The sequence below is a fragment of the Aplidium turbinatum genome, chromosome 8 (genome assembly GCF_918807975.1).
Source record: "Aplidium turbinatum chromosome 8, kaAplTurb1.1, whole genome shotgun sequence".
NCBI lineage: Eukaryota > Metazoa > Chordata > Ascidiacea > Aplousobranchia > Polyclinidae > Aplidium > Aplidium turbinatum.
In genome coordinates this window covers 29621678-29630921 of record NC_137479.1, presented here as the reverse complement: position 1 = coordinate 29630921, position 9244 = coordinate 29621678, and the positions used below count along the sequence as shown (strand labels likewise).

The window sequence follows — 9244 nt, the reverse complement described above, 5'->3', positions numbered from 1 at the left end:
TGCAATATCGAGCGATGTGTCCATATAGGCCGGGGCTACTCAACTGGCGGACCGCGGTCCGACTCCGGACCTTCCGAGTGTTGATAGTGGACCTCGGGCTTTCGGAAAAATAACCTCATTGCCACATTTCTGGGCTTCTTTATACAGATTTCTACTGGAAGAAAGCATTTTCTTCTGTGATTTTCTAAGTAGCTGGGGGCGGGGCCCCCCAACACTTTGTCAAAAATCCTTAGAGGAGTTACATTTTACCTAAAAAAAAATGGTTTGTTACTATCATTGATACTTTAACTTTCGTGGTTGCGTATGAAATAATTTATTCATTGGATCACTAAAAGCATTCAATTTGTCACACTAGACCTTTATTAACATTAGTTGAGTAACCCTGATATAGGCTATAGGCTAAAATAGCTGACTACTGCGTGAATAAAGCCTTCACGGACTGGATTTACAACAATCTCCAGTTAAGATAGCCTATAAGGCCTTATATCAATCAAACTATTGATAGCCTATAGAAATAGTCTATAGTTCGTCCCATTAGCTCAGTTGGTTAACGCCTGACTTCGTGAACGAATAAGCTTCAACATCAAGCGGCGCTGGTTCGACTCTCGAGGTCTGCGCGTGAGCAACGGATTCTAAGGACTGTTCCCATTCAGCGGCATCTAAAGGATGGAATAATTCCCCGGCAACAATCGGAAACTTCACTCTGCCAATCTCGGTAACCGACCCTGCGTCAAGAGCCTCTACAAGTATGCGAAACTACCAGGAATAACCAATCAAGGCTTTGTCAGAGGATAATTCAAAAACCAAAAACAAAACCAAAAACCAACTAACCAAACCATGCCATGCAAATGTTATAAGTTCACAGATTTTAACATGTCTTGCCATCTTTTTAAAAGATACAATTTTGGTAAGGAGGTCGCCGTCGTCGTCGTGTGAGCGTCTGGGGCCGAGGCCCGAGGGTCTATCCTTTTACCACCCCAGATTCACGATGTTCCCGGACTGTACTGGAAGGCTACTAGAGAGCAGCCAGTCTTTGCTTTCATCATCCATGAGACGCAGACTTTCCACTCCGTTAGGTGGCTTGAAGATGGAGCAGTCATTGATGATGTGGTCTGCGGTCTGTTCCTCGGCACCCCATTCACAGGAGGAGGAAGAAGCCATTCCCCATTGGTGCATGGTTGAGCGGAAAAGCCCGACGCCCGTACGGAGACGGTTGAGGCGCACCCATGCCTGTCTTGGTAGTGTTAGACCGATGGGGCGTGTGTCGGCGTCGGGGATGAACGAATAGAGTCTGGTAGCGGTTGACTTCCATTCAGAACTCCATTTATGGTCCGCCCAAGCAGCCGCAGAGATGTCTTGTACATCAGCTTCGGTAAAGAAGTCATTTTCTTGAACCATAGACAAATAAAACTTAACAACCACATACGGCATTAACATGATATAATAACATGGAAATGAACTAAAAATTATAAACGTTTTCGGCCATACTCATGTTAGCCCTTTTCAAGTAACCAACTAACCGATGTTCTACATAAATTGAAATTGCAAAACTGATCTACATGCTCAAAAACGAAAAAAAAAACACATAAGAATAAAACGGCAAGGCAGAAGAGACAAAAGAGGCAAATTACATTTTTTTTTATGTTGTTTGTTTTATTATCTTTATCCTGCATTGCGGGAAAGCGGACTTGAGCGCTATGCATCGGTGTACGCCTTCCGACGTACACCTGACCCACGCTGCAGCCGACTGCAATGTCTGTTTCCGGTTGTCTACTCTACTTATGACTTAAATTTGGTACTACCCATTACTCGAAATCGATCACTGGGTAGAGGCAATTATCGTAAAATTTCTTGCCCAGAGAAACAACAGCAAGTGCGGGTGGCTGGAGTCGAACATGCAGGCTCTCGACCGCGAGCCCAACGCGCTAACCACTCGGCCACTGCGGCCACTACATTACGCTTAATTGCGCAAGGAAAATTTTGTTGTGGCAAATGTGATGGTGTGGCAAAACGATGTGGCAAAACGATGTGGCAAATGTCCTAAAATTAAACAAAAAAATCTAGCAAACTATATCCTTATTAATAAAACTTTTCAAAAACAATAACACTAGATTTAGGGAAGTGACTTTACTTTTGATATGTAATTTAACTATTTAAGTAACCATCTAATTAATTTAATTAACTGATTAATTACCTACCTACCTTGAATAGGCTAACTAACCTACTCCATAGATTACTGTTTAACTTCCAGGCAAAAGTACAGTAAAATTAAGAATCTTTTTCTAGGTTTAGTCGTCTGAAAATTGTTGTAATCCTTCAATAAATCATTGAAGGATTACAACAGGTCTGTTGGACCAAGCCTGGCGAAACAGTTTAAATTTAGCTTGCCTGGATCAGCCTAGTTTTAGGCTACAAAATAAAATAAAAACCTTGAAAAGCTTTTAAAAGCAACAAAAAATCTTTAATATTTAAGTCAGGATTAAGTAAGAAAGACGATTTTCTTAATGCCCACGTTTCGCTTCCGTAGAGCGCAACGCTCTGCAAGTTTTTGCTAGATGTAGCTAACTTGGAGATTGATAGTGAAGTCTTTTGACTTATGTCGGTGAGGTTGATTGTAATGTTCCGCACTTGTCCCAGCCACGTTTACGATAATGACTGAAGACACAAAATATCATTCCCCAACAATAATATCAACTCTAACTGAACAAAATCACGTGCAAATGTGTAAAAGGACATGAGTTTCCAAACTGCAGAAATAGGCTTGGCATCGATTAAAATTGTGCTCCAGGTGAGGCTCGAACTCACAACCTCCGCATTACTCCGATACTGTTTATAAGTACGGCGCGCTAACCGATTGCGCCACTGGAGCTCTGCATGTCAGCATTCTGCCATATTTATTCATGCTTGTTATTAAAAAATATCAGTGGGCATAACAGTCATAACTTGTATAGCATTGTTTCAATGTCTTTCGATGTTCTCAATTGCAACAAATGTAAAAATGTTGAATTTGATGTAAGATATTGAAAATTTAGTCTAAAAAATGTGATCGCTCGACCAGTGATCCCCAAATTTGTCAGCTTCTGCGGGTTGGTTGAAGCCACAGTTAAGCCACTTTTCAGAACTAGCAAATGCTTCAAAACAGTCCTTCTACCTAGAAACGCTTAAGTAGCCTATGTTCAGCGTTGAACAATTCAATCTGATTACTTTTTGTAGCAGCGACAGATCATTTGGTCATCTAGGCACCTGCTCCCAACTGGTCATATTGATAAAACAAGTATGGAACAAATCAACAAAACCGAGTGAAGTTTCCGATTGTTATTATCTGTGAGTTATTCCATCCACTAGTAGACGCTAAAGGGAAAGCAGACACCTCGGGAGTCGAACCAGCGAAGCTGATTCCGATCTTAGTTCCCATCCCTTCATTTGCGCGTCCAACTGACTCTTAGGGCTCGTCTCGATGGCCACATTTTGAAAGCATCGAGCATATTCTCTTCTGATTTGGTTTATATCCACGTTTCGCTTTCGTAGAGCGCAACACTCTGCAAGCTTTTGCTAGATGTAGCCAACTTCCGCCCCGATAGCTCAGTTGGTTAGCGCGTGACTTCTGGAACGAATAAGCTTCAAGATCAAGCGGCGCTGGTTCGACTCTCGGGGTGTGCGCTTGAGCAACGCATGTTAAGGACTGCTCTCCATTCAAGGAAGTTTAGAAGTTAGGAAATTACAATCAAAACTAACAATTTTATACGAATGTCACATGAGAAAGAAGTTTGGAAGACCATGATCGCCAACGTCTGTATCAGATCAGGCACATAATCATCATCATCATCAAATCTAACTAGGAAAATTTACGTACAAATGTGTAATATGACACGAGTTTCCAAAATGCAGAAATAGGCTTGGCATTAATTAAAATTGTGCTCCAGGTGAGGCTCGAACTCACAACCTCCGCATTACTCCGATACTGTTTATAAGTACGGCGCGCTAACCGATTGCGCCACTGGTGCTCTGCAAGTCAGTATTCTGCCATATTTATTCATTCTTGTTATTAAAAAATATCAGTGGGCAAAACAGTCATAACTTGTATGACATTGTTTCAATGTCTTTCGATGTTCTCAATTGCAACAAATGTAAAAATGTTGAATTTGATGTAAGATATTGAAAATTTAGTCTAAAAAATGTGATCGCTCGACCAGTGATCCCCAAATTTGTCAACGTCCGCCGGTTGGTTAAAGCCAAAATTATTTGAGCTACTTTCAGAAACAGAACTAACAAGTGCTTCAAAACAGTCCTTCTACCTAGAGAAACGCTTAAGTATGTTCAGCGTTGAACAATTCAATCTGATTGGCTTGTAGCAGCGACAGACCATTTGGTCATCTAGTCACCTGCTCCCAACTGACCATATTAATAAAACAAGTATGAACCAAAACCGAGTGAAGTTTCCGATTGTTATTATCTGTGAGTTATTCCACCCCCTAGTAGACGCTAAAGGGAGAGCAGTCCTTGAAATACATTGCTCAAGCGCACACCACAGGAGTCGAGCCAGCAAGGCTGATTCCGATCTTAGTTCCCATCCCTTCATTCGCGCGTCCAACAGTCCAACTGACTCTTAGGGTTAGGGCTCGTCTCGATAGCCACATTTTGAAAGCATCGAGCATATTCTCTTCTGATTTTCTTCATATCGACGTTTCGCTTCCGTAGAGCACAACACTCTGCAAGCTTTTCTAGATGTAGCCGACTTCCGCCCCGATAGCTCAGTTGGTTAGCGCATGACTTCTGGAACGAATAAGCTTCAACATTAAGCGGCGCTGGTTCGACCCTCGGGGTGTGCGCTTGAGCAACGCACGCTAAGGACTGCTCTTCATTCAGCGGTATCTAATGGATGGAATAATTCACCGGCAACAAAACTTCAACAATCGGAAACTTCACTCTGTCAATCTCTGTGACCGGGCCTGCGTCAGTGGTTCAAAGCCTCTACAAGTATGCAAAACTGGCAGAGGATTAAGCTCTGCAAGAAGCTTTCCCAGTCCGAGGATAAAAATTCAATCAGTCAACTTAGAGATTGATATTAATGTATTTTGACTCTCAAATGTCGGTGAGGTTGGCTGTGATGTTCCACACTTGCTCCAGTCATGTTTACAATAATGACAAAAGATAAAAAATATGATTTCACAACAATAATATCAAATGATGAGGATTTTTTGGACTGAAAAGAAAAGTGATGACAAAGTTATGGAATTGGCGAAGGCTGAAAGGAGATTAATAACAACAGTTAGGAGGCGCCAGATGCAATTTGTAGGTCATATTCACAGACATAGAGATTTAGAAAAATTAGCACTATTGGACATGATACAAGGTACATGTGGGCCTAATAGATCCCAACACTGACAGTGATACAGGGCACTAGTTGCAGCCGTTGAGAGATGTTGCAGAATTACTGCCTCATAAGCAAGAACCAATGGACCACAAACACAACAATCAAATCTAACAATTTTATACGAATGTCACATGACAGAGGAGTTTGGAAGACCATAATCGCCAACGTCTGTATCAGATCAGGCACACAAAACACAATCATTATCAACATCAAATCTAACTAGGAAAATTTACGTACACATTTATTGTGTAATATGACATGAGTTTCCAAACTGCAGAAATAGGCTTGGCAATGATCAAAATTGTGGTCCAGGTGAGGCTCGAACTCACAACCTCCGCATTACTCCAATACTGTTTATAAGTACGGCGCGCTAACCGATTGCGCAACTGGAGCTCTGCACGTTAGTGTTCTGCCATATTTATTGATTCTTGTTATTAAAAAATCTCAGTGGGCAAAACAGTCATTACTTGTATGTTGTATTACATTGTTTCGACCGTATTCGACGTCTTTCGATGTTCTTCTTTTGTCTCAGTTGTAATAAATAAAAGATTTGTTAGGTTTGCTGGATGGTGTTAAAAACAATCGGGTGTGCAGTTGCGTGGCTAGCCGTATAGCGACATCTAGCGGATAATATTAATACAATATCACTTTAAAAAGAAGTGTGGTCTGTCGGTTTTGCAATTGATTGTGGCGACCCGTTTTCGCTTAATATTTATCACTCAGTAAACAAATTTTGTTGATTATACATTACTTTAACGTTGCCAGACATTAAACAGGTGTAAAATGAGCAACTATTGTCAGCTGGGCAACTGGGTAAGCCTCTATAGTCTGTTAGTATGCGGAACTGCTTGTGAACCAAGAATTTCGGGATCAAACCATTCTTATTAGGAGGGTGAATACTCGATGTTCGTGACTTGACAACAAAAATTTAAAATATAAGTAGAAACATCACCGTCTTAAGTGGGCCATACAACGTATTGAATATATTTGGTCAAGCTCCAGACTTTGTTCTAGTAAAACCTGCAGGATCAAGGCCAAGGGTTAGTTAGACTCTCGGTCTCGGGGTATGTGTTTGAGCAACGCCATCTAAGGACGGCTTTGCATCCAGCAGTATACCTAGTGATTGGAGTAATTCACAGGCAACAGCATTTCAACCACAAGCGGAAACTTTACACTATCAACCTCTGTGACCTCTGCGTTAGGTGGTTTAAAACCTTTACAAGTATGCATTACTGCGGGGAATAATTTTTCATAGGCTTTCTCAGCCGGAGGATAAAGATGTAAAATCAACCGATCAAATTTTTACTGCATAATGCCAAAGTTGTAAGGGAAAGTTGGTAGCAAATTGTCTGGAACCGAGAATTATAGAGAGAAATTATGCACAAAGTCGACGACAGTCGGAACCGACTGAATAGATGAAAGGACAAAAGATTTTCATAGTAAATATAATGAAACGAACAATATTTATTGGTGGCGAAGTACCTGGTTATACTTCCAATTACATTTTTTCCTTATATGAAGCACAGACGACTTGGATGCAGAACACAAACACAAAGCCCATTGTAGGTCGGTCTATTTATTTCAAAATTTTGCAATTTTATATATTTTTGACAGCATGTTTAGATATTATTAATTACTATTGTATGATGAAAAGTTCGGCATGCTTTTATTCATTGCTTTCAACAAGGATGTTTGGCGTTGTAGTTTGCCAGTAGGGAGTTATAAGCTTCTTGGGGGAAGTCAGGAGAATCTGTAAATGACGTCATCTTAAAACTCGTCTTTTTTTTCAAAGTTTTCTTTTTTTCATTCCTATCTGTAGTAACCGTATGTTCATCTTGAGATTTGGCTTCATTTTCTTCTTGTTTAGCAACAGCTTTTGTTTCTTTATTTGCAGACATTGTTAAAACTATGAGATTTATACTTAAATTGTAGGACAGAAAAATCATCTAAAAACGTTCAGTAAATTTATTTGTAGTGTTTCATAAACCAGAATTACATTAGTAGAAGTTGCACCGTTCCTTTCTTCGTATTCTAGCTCGTGGTAGGTGATTGAAACCTTGGATAAACAATAAAGCAAACAATCTTCATGCTTGCCTTCAACTTGCTTCAAGTATGCCATTGAGTGCATATCAAAGACAAAGCATGGTGCTTTGGGCCGGGGTCGAACCAACGTTTAGCAAACCCAGGATACACAGTCACCACTGGGCAACGTAGCCAGAATTTGTCACCTGAAAAAGTAGTTAAAATAGTGCCACAAAACTTTATGCACAAAAAGTAAACGATTTAGCATTGAGAGCGGCATGTGCTGTCAGAAAAGCAATTCTTTGGCATTTGTTTGATACCGAACTGAGTACAAACTACAAATTGATAAAAAAATATAAGATTTTGTCTTAATGAGTTAATATTTATGGAATGCCAACGTTACTCTAATCATCACTGTGCGTGTATCAAAATCAGTAGCGGAGACAAGGGGCTTAGGGGGACCTATTAGACACTGGATGATTTGAGGGGTCCGAAACCTTTAAGAGGCACAAAAGTTTGAAAAAACGCTGCATGTTTTGTTTTGTATAGTGCAAACGTCAACCTAATAAAATAACTACCTAAGTCTTTTTTTTTTTTTGCAAAAATGAGATGTTTATACAAAAACGATTGGAAATGCAGAGCGGTTGTTTTGGGTTATAGGCAAATTGTTCGTAAGCAATTGTTCGTAAAGCAATTGTTCGTAAGCAATTGTTTGTAAAATAATTGTTCGTAAACGAACAGTGTTGTACGCGTCATTGAAATAATTTGACGGCGTCAGCGTCAGCGCGAATTGCCTAAAAACTTTACGGCGTAAAGGACTGCGTAAGCTCTTGAAGAAATTGACGGCGTCAGCGCTAACTTCTAGCGCTATTTTTTGCCAGCGTCTCATAAAACGGAAATATTTCAACTAAGTTCAGGCTAACAATAGCTATAAATGAAGAGCAGATATTATGTTTTGAGACTGTATTGTAATTAGCTGCTCAGCCTATTAGTTATTTCCTTGCAGAAAAACAGGCATTTCAAATCGTTTGTCTGACAATCTGCCGCGTTTGGGACGCATATTCAGGGGCGCCGGAGCGATTTTTGACTGGAGGGGCAAGAGTATGAAAAAAGGGCACTTTTGTTGCTGAAAGGCCAATTTGTTTTTAAGTTTTAAGATAAGATATAGCGATAATGCTCATCTATCAGCTCATTATCGAGTAATGATACAAGTGTCCGCTATACAATCAACAATGGCACGGAAGGGCATCATGCTATTTTATAATGTTGTAGGTAATATAACTTACTGTGATGGAGAATTTTGTGTCGTAAATATTATTTTGAAGCAAAAATAGAACATTATAATTAGGCTAAAAGCGAATAGCATAAATTGTTATATTGCAAAGTGTGCAGTAGCTTACATGACCTTAAAAGGGCACCATTGCTCCCTCTTCCCTCCCCATCCACAGAAATTTGAGGGCAGGGGGGCATCCGCTCCCCCCCCACTTCCGGCGCCCCTGCGCATATTGTCCTTTCCAAGTGAAAACATGCGTTCCACAGCAGCGCTGGTTAGTATTGGAGTGTTGCATTTAAAAAACAAGTTGAAAACGTTTAGTCGGAAAGGTATCACTGTTCCAAGCGTGCTGTGATAGTTTAGCATGTATAAATCTTTTAACGAGGTCCACTGCACCAACATCGCTCTTTTCAGGGGCATAGAGCTCTTGAAATAAAGTATATTCAACGTCCGCGATGCCATTCATGGATTTTTTGCTTTCTGTCTCTGATCCCTCGTTCTCAATAGGCTACATGGGTGATCACCATTTGGCGAACTTCTTCCGCGTGTATTCCAGGGAGCCATTCCAACCAACG

General features: G+C 40.4%; 3 non-coding genes across 3 annotated transcripts; all 3 read right to left on the bottom strand.

The window, feature by feature from the left end:
* Positions 1 to 2780: 2780 nt before the first annotated feature.
* On the bottom strand, positions 2781 to 2869 carry Trnai-uau (transfer RNA isoleucine (anticodon UAU)). Its single transcript is given in 2 exon segments — positions 2781 to 2816; positions 2832 to 2869. It is a non-coding gene; the product is annotated as a tRNA-Ile (tRNA).
* Positions 2870 to 3915: 1046 nt separating this feature from the next.
* On the bottom strand, positions 3916 to 4004 carry Trnai-uau (transfer RNA isoleucine (anticodon UAU)). Its single transcript is given in 2 exon segments — positions 3916 to 3951; positions 3967 to 4004. It is a non-coding gene; the product is annotated as a tRNA-Ile (tRNA).
* A 1674-nt stretch (positions 4005 to 5678) lies between these two features.
* Trnai-uau (transfer RNA isoleucine (anticodon UAU)) lies at positions 5679 to 5767 on the bottom strand. Its single transcript is given in 2 exon segments — positions 5679 to 5714; positions 5730 to 5767. It is a non-coding gene; the product is annotated as a tRNA-Ile (tRNA).
* Positions 5768 to 9244: the final 3477 nt, after the last annotated feature.